Source organism: Chlorocebus sabaeus, chromosome 12, assembly GCF_047675955.1.
Source record: "Chlorocebus sabaeus isolate Y175 chromosome 12, mChlSab1.0.hap1, whole genome shotgun sequence".
Classification (NCBI taxonomy): Eukaryota; Metazoa; Chordata; class Mammalia; order Primates; family Cercopithecidae; genus Chlorocebus; species Chlorocebus sabaeus.
Genome location: NC_132915.1, coordinates 39,306,347 through 39,321,867, shown reverse-complemented (window position 1 = coordinate 39,321,867; position 15,521 = coordinate 39,306,347). Strand labels below are relative to the sequence as shown.

The 15,521-nt window shown below is 36.6% G+C and overlaps 1 protein-coding gene across 29 annotated transcripts in view; it reads left to right on the top strand.

The window, feature by feature from the left end:
- PTPRD (protein tyrosine phosphatase receptor type D) overlaps positions 1–15,521 on the top strand; it is a 2,332,079-nt gene that overhangs the window by 585,765 nt on the left and 1,730,793 nt on the right. For all 29 annotated transcript variants that reach the window (XM_073021577.1, XM_073021575.1, XM_073021576.1 and 26 more), the window contains exon 3: positions 8,988–9,060. The gene's annotated coding sequence lies outside the window, so the exon portion shown is untranslated. The remainder of the gene's footprint in view (positions 1–8,987; positions 9,061–15,521) is intronic.

Sequence of the window (15,521 nt, the reverse complement as noted above, 5' to 3'; positions counted from 1 at the left end):
GGGTGGAGTTGCACAATAATAGCTCTTAAGCAGATTATCTAATTTTCAAATAGCACATATTGCACTTTGTGTGAAACTGAGATGGAAGAGCACATTTCAATTTGACTAAGTACCTTTAAAAGTGAGGTTTATCAGTGCTCAATTTAATTTTGCATTTAATACATTTTTACTAGATTCATTTCCTCTCTCTCATTTTTAAAAGAATCTTTTATTGCTAGGGAAGAAAATGCTTAAGCCATTTTATACTATGACTACTGATTTAGGAAGAAGTGAACTATGTGAATTTCATAAACAAGTCTGCAGAAACCAAATATAGCCTCTGGTTGCTAAGTAGCTTGCTGCTGATTCTCCCTACATAGCTGGGTAGTGTGTTAAGTTGAGAGGATCACTGGTGTTTATTTGGAAGAACAAGGGTGAATAAGCAGTGATTGCATCCTACACTCAGGGTACTGGCAATTAGGTTATAGCAATTTGACTGCCTGTATAATTGGAATTCTCAGTATGTAGTCTGGGCAGAAGCACATCTGCTCCTCAGACCCCTTATTAGGTGTATCTAAAATGTTTCGACCAATTGTTGAATGTGCTGGATGGCTATCCATTTATTCAAAGCTACATCCAGCATGTATAAAAACTGTCAGTGTTCCTAATTCAATAACATCAAACTACAACAAAATGGGAAGACTTTCGAGTTCTCTGGTCAACAGCACATTCATTTTTATGAATCCGTTTAACCAAAAAAAAGCTTGCTTCTGTCACTTCTTTCTCTAATTTGATCTTAGTTTTCTAGATAGAGTTTTACCTACCAAACACTGATTTTGCTGCTGTCATTCACTATTTTCATTCCAGTCCCATCCTCACTTTGCAGCAAAGCTATGCATTACTGAAAACAATGTGTACACCTTTGAAATTCTGACTGCTATGCACTTGAACTAAAGGCAATTTAGGAGAATGGCATTTAAGCTTCTGAATTTTTTCTTTAGAAATTAGAAAAATTAAAATTGTGAAGCTCAAATTTTAAATCACAGATGTCTCATATTCTTTGTTTGACAAACAGACATAATATTGTTTTATTGATTGTTTTCATCTTTAAATTTTGTCCTCTCTATGATTCACATGATGATACAAAAGCAGTCGTATCCAATTTGATAAATTTATCTCAGTCAGAAGGTTAAAGCAGAATAAAAAAAAAAAAGTCTTAGAATTCATGTAGTAAAATCATACCCCTTTGTTTTTTTCCCCCATAAAAGAAAACTGAGGGCCATACTTAGTGACTTTTCTTAGAACACAGATAGATAGGACATTTTAACCCAGGAGTTTAGATCATAAGCTAAATGTTCTTCATATAACGAAAATATTTTTCAGGTGGAAATTAAAATGAGTTTGAATTCATAATAGCAATCTAGCTTATTTCTGTAACTTTCCCCATTTTATATTGCAACTTCTATTGTATATATGTAAACATACACAGATAATAGAGATTTATATACCTTACATTTTGGTAGAGAAAACTCATATAGATACTTTTTTCTCAATACTTTATTTTGGCATAGTATTCAAATAATTGGCTATAGGGACATGGACAATTGGGATTTTTTTAGTCTTTACCTGACAAATAAAGTATGGTCTTTCTTTGTATTCACTTTCTGTTGATTCAAATAAAGTTTTAAATTGTCACAATAGAAATAGGATAATCACTTTTATTTCATAATTTTTGTAGATGATTTCAAGTTTTTTGGGAATTCAATTATAATGTTGAAATTTGAATTTAATTCTATAGGAAATTGAGTTATAGAGATGGGAAGAGTGTTGTGTTGTGAACAACAACATACCACATGCCTATACACCTTTTTTATGTAGCCAATTGAAAACTAAAATGGCATTTAGGGTAACTTTTTTCATAGTCATACATTTTTGTACCTAGACTCATTGTAAGCAACACAAGAATAAAGTGTTTAGAATCAAGATCAGAGATTAAAGTTTATGGTCAGTGTTAGAGGCTAGTGTAAAGGGCAATAATTGTTCACACAATCTGGGAGAGAAGTGAAGATCTAAACCAATGTCAGGGCCATAAGGATTGAGGGGAGAGAATAGATACAATAATAATACAATGTTGTATACCCGTAATCTAAAGAACTAAGTGATTACAGTTCTCTGAGAATAGATGAATAAAAGAAAAATATAAAGTGAGTTCAAATTATCTGATTTGTGCAACTAGGCAAATACTTTCAAGGTGTAATAGTAAAGTGTGTAGGCAGTCTGTTCAGGTCCCAAGTCCAATAATTATTAGCTGTGTGATTTCAGGCAAGTAATTTTACCTCTTTGAGGATCAGTTCTGTGATTTTCAAAATGGTGATAATATTAGTATCTCCAATATAAGGTTGTGGAGTAACCACATAAGATATCAGAAGTGTAAGATACATATTAAGTGCTTAATCAATGTTATCTATTGTTATTGTTCACTGAGATAGAGAACACAAAATCAGATTAATAGAATAAAGGTAATTGGATATTTTCACAAGTTGAATCAAAGGTGTCTTTAGGATATTCATGTAAAAATGTCCAATTTAGGGGCTATCTATTTGGGATTTACCAGTAATAGGCTATTATTCAAGCCATGGCTTTGTATTAAGCCATCGTGAGAGATGTTATAGAATGATAAGGGCAAAATGTTAAAGATGAAGTCCTGAGAAGAAATATCATGAGATATACATGATCAATAATTAAGAGGGAATAAATCGAGTTATAGGAAGAAAATAAGAGAAAAGTAGCATCATGGAAGTCAGGAGATAAGTTGTAAAATGCTACCCGTGTTCAGTAGAACCAAATATTAGATGTGACAGATAAAACAAATGCAAGTCTGCATTTGGAATTATCAATATGAAGGTCGTTGGCAATTTCAGACATGTCAATGTCAGTAGATAGATTCTCATGTACAAGGTGTGACGAAAAGGTTTGGAAATAGAGGTAGTGAAATTAAACTACTTTTTGAGAGAACATGACTGAAAAGAAAATGAAGAACATAATAACTATATAGGATACAAAGCCTTTAAGAGATTTGTTTGTTTTGTTTTTCTTTCTCATTTAAGATGAGATATTTGAGCTCCCTTTAAAGCTACCTTCAATGGAATTATTTTCTATAGATTGAAGTTTCAGGTTAACAAAACATCTTTTTGCATGTAAGATAAATGACATATTTTCCAAGAAAACAAAGATTGATGCTCTCTCAAATATTAGTAGTCAATTCCCATGGAAAACTTGTGTTGGTTAAACCACCTTTAAATGTAAAGTGAATGTGTCAGTTTCTGAATTAGCTTGTTTTTTCACTGCTATAAAGAAATACTCAAGACTGAGTAATTTATAAATAAAAGAGGTTTAATTAGTTTACATTTCCGCAGTACACAAAAGCATGGCTGGGGAGGCCTCAGGGAGCTTTTACTCATGGCAAAAGGTGAAGATGGAGCAGGCATCTGCATATGTCCAGAACAGGAGGAAGGGTACAGAAAGGTGCTGTACACTTTTAAACAACCAGATCTCATGGTTACACACTCATGCTACAACACCACCAAGGGGGATGGTGTTAAAACATTAGAAACTGCTTTGGTTACTGTAGCCTTGTAGTATAGTTTGAAGTCAGGTAGCGTGATGCCTCCAGTTTTGTTCTTTTGACTTAGGATTGTCTTGGAGATGCGGGCTCTTTTTTGGTTCCATATGAACTTTAAAGCAGTTTTTTCCAATTCTGTGAAGAAACTCGTTGGTAGCTTGATGGGGATGGCATTGAATCTATAAATAACCTTGGGCAGTATGGCCATTTTCACAATATTGATTCTTCCTATCCATGAGCATGGTATGTTCTTCCATTTGTTTGTGTCCTCTTTTATTTCACTGAGCAGTGGTTTGTAGTTCTCCTTGAAGAGGTCCTTTACATCCCTTGTAAGTTGGATTCCTAGGTATTTTATTCTCTTTGAAGCAATTGTGAATGGAAGTTCATTCATGATTTGGCTCTCTGTTTGTCTGTTACTGGTGTATACGAATGCTTGTGATTTTTGCACATTAATTTTGTATCCTGAGACTTTGCTGATATAGACCAATGGAACAGAACAGAGTCCTCAGAAATAATAACACACATCTACAGCCATCTGATCTTTGACAAACCTGAGAGAAACAAGAAATGGGGAAAGGATTTTCTATTTAATAAATGGTGCTGGGAAAATTGGCTAGCCATAAGTAGAAAGCTGAAACTGGATCCTTTCCTTTCTCCTTATACGAAAATTAATTCAAGATGGATTAGAGACTTAAATGTTAGACCTAATACCATAAAAACCCTAGAGGAAAACCTAGGTAGTACCATTCAGGACATAGGCATGGGCAAAGACTTCATGTCTAAAACACCAAAAGCAACGGCAGCAAAAGCCAAAATTGACAAATGGGATCTAACTAAACCACAGAGCTTCTGCACAGCAAAAGAAACTACCATCAGAGTGAACAGGAAACCTACAGAATGGGAGAAAATTTTTGCAATCTACTCATCTGACAAAGGGCTAATATCCAGAACCTACAAAGAACTCAAACAAATTTACAAGAAAAAAACAAACAACCCCATCAAAAAGTGGGCAAAAGATATGAACAGACATTTCTCAAAAGAAGTTATTCATACAGCCAACAGACACATGAAAAAATGCTCATCATCACTGGCCATCAGAGAAATGCAAATCAAAACCACAATGAGATACCATCTCACACCAGTTAGAATGGCAATCATTAAAAAGTCAGGAAACAACAGGTGCTGGAGAGGATGTGGAGAAATAGGAACACTTTTACACTGTTGGTGGGATTGTAAACTAGTTCAACCATTATGGAAAACAGTATGGCGATTCCTCAAGGATCTAGAACTAGATGTACCATATGACCCAGCCATCCCGTTACTGGGTATATACCCAAAGGATTATAAATTATGCTGCTATAAAGACACATGCACATGTATGTTTATTGCGACACTATTCACAATAGCAAAGACTTGGAATCAACCCAAATGTCCATCAGTGACAGACTGGATTAAGAAAATGTGGCACATATACACCATGGAATACTATGCAGCCATAAAAAAGGATGAGTTTGTGTCCTTTGTAGGGACATGGATGCAGCTGGAAACCATCATTCTTAGCAAACTATCACAAGAACAGAAAACCAAACACCGCATGTTCTCTCTCATAGGTGGGAACTGAACAATGAGATCACCTGGACTCGGGAAGGGGAACATCCCACACTGGGGCCTATCATGGGGAGGAGGGAAGGGGGAGGGATTGCATTGGGAGTTATACCTGATGTAAATGACGAGTTGATGGGTGCTGACGAGTTGATGGGTGCAGCACACCAACATGGCACAAGTATACATATGTAACAAACCTGCACGTTATGCACATGCACCCTAGAACTTAAAGTATAATAATAATTAAAAAAAAAAAAATTAGAAACTGACCCCATGATACAATCACCTCCCACCAGGCCCCACCTCCAACATTGAGGATTGTGATTTGACATGAGATTGCGTGGGGACAAAGATCCAAGCCATATCAGTTTTCTATTTTAAATATTATTTTGTGGTACGTAGTGCTATAATCCCAGCACTTTGGGAAGCTGAGCCACAAGGACTGTTTGAGTCCAGGAGTTCAAGACCATTCTGGGCAACATAGTGAATCCCCATCTCTACAAAACAAAACATTAAAAAATTAGCTAGGCATGGTGACACATACCTGTAGTCCCAGCTACTTCAAGGAGACTGGGTTGGTAGGATCACTTAAACCTGGGAGATTGAAGCTGCAGTGAACCATGATCATACCACTGCACTCACCTTGGGAAACAGAGTGAGGTCCTATCTAAATAAATAAATACATAAATAATAAGAATTTGACTCAAGCCTGTAATCCCAGCACTTTGGGAGGCCCAGGTGTGCGGATCACGAGGTCAAGAGATTGAGACCATCCTGACATGATGAAACCCTGTCTCTACTAAAAATACAAAAATTAGCTGGGTGTGGTGGCACATGCTGGTAATCCCAGCTACTCGGGAGACTGAGGTAGGAGAATCACTTGAACCCAGGAAGCGGAGGTTGTAGTGAGCTGAGATCGCACCACTGCACTCCAGCCTGGTGACAAAACCAAACTCCATCTCAAAAATAAAATAAAATGAGATAAAATAAAATAAAATAAAAATTATTTGTGCTGTTTGTAGAACCCTGGCAAAATATGTGTGCGTGTGTGTGTGTGTGTATGAGTGTGTGTGTGTGTGCCTTGCTGCTATTTGATTTGATATCTAAGTGATCAGTTCATTTTACAGTGGACTACGATCTGAATATGATGCTTAAATGCTGATAAACTTGATGCTTAATAAGCAAATGGACTTCAGAATGTTTATCCAGGCTTAACAGTAAAATACATCAGCGAATTAAGTATGTGGGTAACATGTTGATGATCATTTACCTGTCAACAATCTACCATTTTTATGTCTTAGATGTCAAGAAGAAAGGGATCCAAATAAACCTGAGAAAGCAGAGATTCCACTAGTGTATGTAGACTGTCAGCCCTAACCTGTCCTGACTTTTATTAAAATAATTAATAAATGTGTATCTTTCATTGAAATACTTAATACTTCATTTATTTGGGAGATATGCAGTATGAGTATCAGTAGGTGTACTGCCAGATACCAATGTTGAATATCCAAGAGTAAAGCTTATTTTAGACCTACAGACCAGTGGGAATCTGAAATATTCATTGGTCAGGTATGTTCCACCCCATGATTTAGACACTCACCTATGACCTCTGAAGTTTTAAATACAAACAAATGAAGATATAGGTTTTCTGCTTCCTGAACAAGGGCCAAAGTTAGTTGTCAGAAGCATGCTGTCTTGCTGGTATTTATTCACTTATCTTTTCATGCCTATTTTTTAAATGAAGTATACTGTTATTATTAAGCAGGAAACCACTAATAAGGAATTTCATGAATAAGGAACTTAAGCTGGCATAGTTGGGCACCATAACATTTAGGATGGGGGAAATAGACTGTAAGATAGGTCTGGAGTTGTTAATTAGCAGGGTGGTGAGACTGAAGGAAGGCTGAAATGATGAGGGTGTGGAGAGGTAGACCAAGGGTCAACCTAGATAGGGAAATCAGAAGAGCCAGATATTAAAGACTTAAATGTAAAACCTAAAACTATAAAAAAAAAAAAAAAAAAAAAAAAAAAACAGAAGATAACCTAGGCAATACCATTCAGGACATAGGCATGGGCAAAGAATTCATGACAAAGATGCCAAAAGTTATTGCAAGAAAAGTAAAAATCAACAAATGAGATCTAATTAAACTAAAGAGCTCCTGCACAGCAAAATAAATTATCAACAGATAGACAACTTACAGAATGGGAGGATACTTTTGCAAACTATTCCTATAACAAAGGTCTAATATTCAGTATCCGTAAGGAACATAAACAAATTTATAAGAAAAAGAAATACCCCATTAAAAAGTGGGCAAAGGCCGTGAACAGGCACTTCTCAAAAGAAGACCTACATGTGACCAACAACCGTATTGGGAAAAAGCTCATCATGGATCATTAGAGAAATGCAAATTAAAGCCACAATGAGATATTATCTCACACCAGTCAAAATGGCTATCATAAAAAGTCAAAAATAGTACATGCTGGCAAGGTTGTGGAGAAAAAGGAATGCTTATACACTGTTGGTAGGAGTGTAAATTAGTTCAACCACAGTGGAAGACAGTGTGGAGACTACTCAAAGACCTTAAGACAAAAATAATATTGACCCAACAATCCTATTACTAGCAATCCTATTACTATATACTCAAAGAAATATGAATTGTTCTATTATAAAGACACATGCACGTGTATGTTCATTGCAGCACTATTCACAACAGCAAAGACATGTAATCAACCTAAATGACCATCAATAATAGACTGCATAAAGAAAATGTGCTACATATATATATGGAATACTATGCAGCCATAAAAAAAGAACAAAATCATGTCCTGTGCAGGCACTTGGATGGAGCCAGAGACCATTATCCTTAGAAAACTAAAGAAGGAACAGAAAGCCAAATACTACGTTTTCTCACTTATAAGTGGGAGCTTAATGATGAGAACACAGACACACAGATGGTAATAACATACACTGGGGCCTATTGGAGGGGGGAGGTTGAGAGGAGGGAGAGGATCAGGAAAAGTAACTAGTGGGTATTAGGCTTAATACCCTTGTGATGAAATAATCTGCACAACAAATGCCTATGACACATATGTTTCCCTATGTAACAAACCTGCACACATGTACCCCTGAACTTAAAAGTTCTTAAAAAAAAAAAAAAAAAGAGCCAGGAGCTGAGACAGAATATCAGAAGAAGAAAGAGTAAAAGGCAGGAATTTATGTGGAAGAAACGATTTAGCGGAAGGAATAGAGGTTAAATAATTAGAGGTTATTGTAAGAAAGATAGAATTGCAGTATGATAAATTTAGTTTTAGCTTTATTTGTGAATTGAAGACAATCGTTTGCCATTTTTAAAAAGTGGGTTTGTGGTTAGTCAACAAATTAATATCCTACAGCATGAATTTTATATCAGAGCAAATTTTTTTTTCCATATGAATTTTAGAATAGTTTTTTCTTATTCTGTGAAGAATGACATTAGTAGTGAAATAGGAACAGCATTTAATCTGTAGATTGCTTTGGGCAGTATAGCCATTTTAATGATATTGATTCTTCCAAAAGATTCTGTATATTCTTTAGATATTATTGGCTACAATACTTTACATCAAGGAAATAATATAGACTCTCATTTTAGGATATCATTTCTTAGCATTAATTTGTTAACTTCATTTATCTCTAAGGTAGTTTTTACTGTTCTCCTTTTTCCTCTGAACAATGGACTTAAATGTGACATAATACAACTGCCAGAAAATGTGAATTAAAGCTATCTCTCACTTTTCCTTCCAGGGAAATCTTGAGGGGTTTGATACTTTTCATCCTCCAGCCATAAAATCATCTTGTCGGGGGAGGCTGTACATTGGTAAGTCTCACTCATTCTAATTTTTTTTTTTAATGCTCAATATAATACAGTCTTTGACTTGGTTATAAAGTACAACTAGCATGACTCAAAAGATGTCAACATCATTGCTTGGCTAATTATAGAATAATTCTTTTTTAAAAAACGTATAATATGATTTTACTTTTCTTTCTCATTAGTAATAGGAGTGCTATTAAAACTTATAAATATAAAATGAAAATTATGTGCTGGAATGGAAAGTAGTATTTTTAATTTTAAAATTATGCTAGTATTACTTATAGCTAATTTTTAGAATATTATTTATATTTACACCTTGGCTCACAAGCAATAGTTGAGTGAGGATCCACAAAGAGATCTGAAGCTATGATTTTTAAAAAGCTAATACACTATACTTACTATATATAAATTTTATGCCATAAAGTCAAATATGTAGCCATTATATTTCGATGCATTGTTTCTCTCTTACCAGTATATAGCAAGTATTTCTTGGTATCATGTTTCTGAGCAACACTCCTCCCAATTTGCCATCGCTAGCTCTCTCTCTCTCTCTCTCTCTCTCTCTCTCTCTCTCTCTCTCTCCCCCCCTCCCTCCCTCCCTTGTTTACAGGTACACATAAAGAAACACACTCATACACACACACACACTTACATGCTCCTTAAAATATTTATCGCATCCAGGTCGCCATTAGTTAATTTCAACTTTCCCAATTCATGTAAACTACAGACTCAGCAGCACTTCTCATGCCCTCACTTTCTGATTAGTGGAGGTTTGGGTGGAATATTTCGTTAGTTACAAATGCTCAATCTGCACTCAAGTTCATATACATTGCTATAAAATCATGTAAATTTACTACTATCTTTATAGAAAAATAACAGTAAAAAATATAAACTGCATACAGTTGAAATGTAAAAAGATGTAACAACAAAGTCATGTACAGAAATTATTTAGAATAAGATTTTGGGAATCTCAATCCTAAAAATTCCCTGCTTTTCCTGATTTTTATCTACTTTCAGAAGTTCTATTTGATACTCAAGGACTCTTCAAAAACACTAATTCTAAGCATTAGATTTAATAGATATATTGCATGTTGCAAGGTAGCAAGTGTGTTTTTACATTTATACATACAAATAAGCTTGTACATGTGGCTGATGTGGAAAAAATTCACTATAGCAAGAGTTTGAGGAGACTTAGAAGAGTCCCTAGTGATCTTATCTGAATATTCCTATTCTGGAAAGTCTAGGGAGTGAAAGAATTTCAGGAAGGTAGTTATATAGAGAATCAAAGTACCAAATAATAGGGAAGGATAACTTGTGTCCCATAGAATAGCTCCAAAGATACTTTGGCAAGTTGCCATCTGTTGACACACATCATTTATGATCACTGTATTGTAGAATCCCTTAGTCATGGATAAGCTTAGTAATTTTTTTCTTAGTAATGTCTTTAGTTTTGGGCTACCAGATATTATACTATGAGGAGAAAAGAGGAAAATTAAATGCCTATAGTAAGAAACCATTTAACCCAAGTTGTTTCTGCATGTGTGAACCACCAATTCTGTAAAATAGTTGTTTTTCACAGTGTATCAGATAACGTCCTTTGACTGTTGAGTATTAATCGAGATCTTCCCATTCCTACTCCTTCCAATAGTAGCTCACATTTAATCAACCCCCAGTTCAAATCCAAAACCAGGCAGGTAGGATATTAAGCGACAAATTCAAGACATTCCAGCTAGCCAGCTTTCATCAAATCTTTAATATAAAAGCATTCCTAATTCCTGATTCCACTTATTTGGGACTTCTCATTGAAAACCTAATAATGCTGAACCAATTCAAAATCCTTTTAAATGTTCTGTTATCCAGAAGTCAATTCACTGTCTCTTGTCTTCAAAAAATATGCATACCTTTCTGAAAAACAGATATATTGTGTCTACATCATTCCTTTGATCTATGAATGTAGTAAACTCTATAAAAAAAAGAAATATAGGCTCTGCTGGCACAACTCGGTGAATCCTTAATGACGTATTTGTATTAGGGAGAGAACTAATAGGATATATATATATGTATATGGAGTTTATTAAGTATTCCACAATAGGCTGTCTGCAAGTTTGAGGAGGAGGAGAGCCAGCCCGAGTCTCAAAACTGAAGAACTTAGAGTCCAATGTTCCAGGGCAGGAAGCATCCGTCATTGGAGAAAGATGTAGGCTGTGAGGCTAGGACCGTCTTGCCTTTTCACATTTTTCGGCCTGCTTTATATTCACTGGCAGCTAATTAGATGGTACCCACCAGATTAAGGGTGGGTCTGCCTTCCCCAGCCCACTGATTCAAATGTTAATCTCCTTTGGCAACACCAACACAGACACATCCAGGATCAATACTTGTATCCTTCAATTCAATCGCACTGACACTCAGTATTAACCAGCAAAGTATTGATTATGGCATTTTTCACAGGTCACTCAGCTGTTAGATAATTCACTTAAATTCAACTATATTTTGGGGATCAATTTCTGCCTAACCAAGTCATAGTCCGTATTATTTAGCTTGTCTTAAAAAAATTACTACCTGGCACTATGTTCTCTATACTTGGACCCTGCAATTTGTCCATATTTTTCCTCTACAGAAAGACAAGGACAGATAGATTAATCAGTTTTGGTCTCTCATTTTGTATTGAGTTTTTTCTGAGTAGTCATTCACTTCACAAAGTTATCTGTGTTATCTACTATCTACCAAACACTTAAATAGGGAAAAGTTAGTTTGCTACTTTCCCAGAACACAATGAAGATTTAAGCAGCTTTGTACTCAAAGTTCAAGGTTGCTTGTGAATAAAATGACAAACCATAGAGTCCGAAGGTGAAGATGAAGCAGAATGTGAGTATGACAAATTACTTGGTTTGTATCTTCACTAAATAATCCATGGGCAGTGTTCAGGACACAAGGCCCCATTGATCAAAACCAAGATTTTCTCAACTGGAATTTTTCTGTGGGATAGATTCTCTATGTGGACTCCAGTCTTCTTCTCATCCATCACCAGACCCCTCATATATTTGACCCTTCTTATTCCCCTGAGCCTTCCCTTCTCCCAGGTATCCCTCCTAGGGGTTAACATTAGTCACTTATGTTTCTTCTCTTTTCCGTCTATAGCTTTCATGATAGAACTCATCTACCCTTGTAGCTTCAAGGGTCATTTCTATCTCGTGACACTCAAATCATTATGTACCCCTAAGGCCTCATTTCTGATAAACAAATCAACATATCTATTTGATAGCACATTAGCTTCTTACCTTACAATATGTGAAAATTGAATTCATAATATTTTCCCACAAACCCCTTTCTTTTGTTTTCCCATTTCTGTTAAAGGGTCATCTACCCAGTTTCCCCAAAAGAAAGCTAGAAATATATTTGACTCCTTTCTCACCTTCTCACCTATCTTAACATTTCACTCACAAAATTTTATCAAAGCCATTGTGTGAGTCCATTTTCGTGCTTCTGATAAAGACATACCTGAGACTGGAGCAATTTACAAAAGAAAGAGGTTTAAGAGACTTACAGTTCCACATGTCTGGGGAGGTCTCACAATCACGGCGGAAAGTGAGAAGCACATCTCACAGGGCGGCAGACAGGATAAGAAAGCTTTTGCAGGGAAATTCCAGTTTTTTAAAAACCATCAGATCTTGTGAGACTTATTTACTATCAGGAAAACAGCACAGAGAAGACCCGCCCCCATGATTAATTACCTCCCACCTTTGCCCTCCCACAACACATGGAAATTCAAGATGAAATTTGGATGGGGACACAGCCAAACCGTATTTTTCTATCCCTGGCCCCTCCTAAATCTTATGTTCTCATATTTCAAAACCAATCATGTCTCCCTAACAGTCCCCCAAAGTCTTAATTCATTTCAGTATTAACTCAGAAGTCCACAGTCCAAAGTTTCATCTGAGACAAGGCAAGTCTCTTCCACCTATGAGCCTGTAAAATCAAAAGCAAATTAGTTACTTCCTAGATACAATAGGGGTACAGGCATTGGGGCAATACAGCCATTCCAAATGGGAGACATTGACCAAAACAAAGGGCCTACGGACCCCATGCAAATTCAAAATTCACCAGGGCAGTCAAATCTTAAAGCTCCAAAATGATCTCCTTTGACTCCATGCCTCACATCCTGGTCATGCTGATGGAAAAGATGGGTTCCCATGGTCTTGGGCTGCTCTGCCCCTGTGACTTTGCAGGGTACAGCCTCCCTTCCAGCTGCTTTCACAGGCTGGCATTCAGTGTCTGTGGCTTTTCCAAGCGCACGATATAAGCTGTCAGTGGATCTACCATTCTGGGGTCTGGAGGATGGTGGCGTTCTTCTCACAGCTCCACTAGGCAGCACCCCAGTGGGAACTCTCTATGGGGGATCCAACCCCACATTTCCCTTCCACACTGCCCTAGCAGAGGTTCTCCATGAGCAACCCACCCCTGCAGCAAACCTCTTCCTGGACTTCCAGGCATTTCCATACATTTGAAATCTAGGCAGAGGTTCCCAAACTCCAATTCTTGACTTTTGTGTAGTCACAGGCTCAACACTACATGGAAGCCAAGACTTGGGGCTTGCACCCTCTGAAGCCATGGCCCGAGCTCTATGTTGGCCCCTTTCAGCCAGAGCTGGAGCAGCTGGGACACAGAGCGTCAAGTCCCTAGGCTGCACACAGCCCAAGGAATCTGGGCCCCACCCACAAAAACCACTTTTTCCTCCTAGGCCTCTGGGTCTGTGATGGCAGAGGTTGCTGTGAAGACCTCTGACATGCCCTGGAGACATTTTTCTCATTGTCTTGGTGATTAGAATTTGAATCCTTGTTACTTATGCAAATTTCTGCAGCCAGCTTCAATTTCTCCACAGAAAATGGGATTTTCTTTTATACTCTGTTTTCCTTATAAAATTGAATGCCTTTAACAGCACCCAAGTCACCTCTTGAATGCTTTACTGCTTAGAAATTTCTTCCATCAGATATCCTAAATCATCTCCCTCAAATTCAAAGTTTCACAAATTTCTAAGGCACGGCCAAAATGCCACCAGTCTCTTTGGTAAGAAATAGCAAGGATCACTTTTGCTTCAGTTCCCAACAAGTTCCTCATCTCCATCTGAGACCCCCTCAGCCTGGATTTCATTGTCCATATCATTATCATCATTTTGGTAAAAGCCGTTCAACAAGTCTCTAGGGAATTTCAAACTTTCCTACATTTTCTTGTCTTCTTCTGAGCCCTCCAAACTGTTGCAACCTCTGCCTGTTACACAGTTCTAAAGTCAATTCCACAAATTTTTAGGTATCTTTTCAGCAGCACCCATCTCTACTGATACCAGTTTACTCTATCAGTCTGTTTTCACACTGCCGATAAAGACATACCCAAGACTGAGCAATTTAAAATAAAAAGGAGGTTTAATGGACTTACGGTTCCACATGGCTGGGGAGGCCTCACAATCATGGCAGAAGGTGAAAGGCATGTCTCACATGGCAGCAGACAAGAGAAGAGAGCTTGTGCAATGAGACTTCATTTTTTAAAAACCATCAGATCTCGTGAGACTTACTCACTATCATAAGAACAGCATGAGAAAGACCCACTCTCATGATTACCTCCCACCAGATCCCTCCCACAACACATGGGAATTCAAGATGAGATTTGGGTGGGGACAAAGTCAAACCATATTACCCATCAATGGACAGGTGGGAAATATTATAGGAATAAGAAAGGTGTAATCCAATATATTTGTAAGTCATGTTTAAAATTCATCAGTGGAAACAAAATCCATTAGGAAAAACAAAATAATCACCCTCATCTAAAGGAGAAAAAGGCAATTCATATCAAAGTAAGAGGTAATGCTCTCATATTTCACCATTTAGTTCAATGCCTTTTACTGGAAACTTCAATCTCTATTATTTTATTTCATTAATACTTTAGCAGTTTCTATTACATATATGTGCATATGTATTTACATATTTTTAGAAAAAATATATTTTTGCCATAACCATGGTAAGTTCAATGTTCAAAATTTTTCAATAGACAGTGTCAGCAAGAATCACTTTATGTGCCATATATTATTATAACAAATGCTTCCACATATATTATCTGAACATGTATGTTCTTCTCTTATCCTTTTATATTTTATAATACATGTGACATGCTTATACCTGACCAAATATTAATTGTGTTTTGGTACTTTTGTATACAAACTTCGCACAGCCAAAATACTGTTGGAAGGAGGTACCTATGTGTCTCTCCATGATGGTGAGCCATGTTTGCGAACTACAGAATCTTTATTTCCCTGACAGCTTGGAAAAGGTCAGATTCTATCTGCCTCTCTTTCCCCCAGCTTTAATGCCTGTGCTTTTATCTCAAACAACTATTTTTAACAACATGATGAAAAGTCCCCATTTATTCACTAAACGTATATTTTAATTACTGGAAGAAGAAATTTTGATTACCTACAG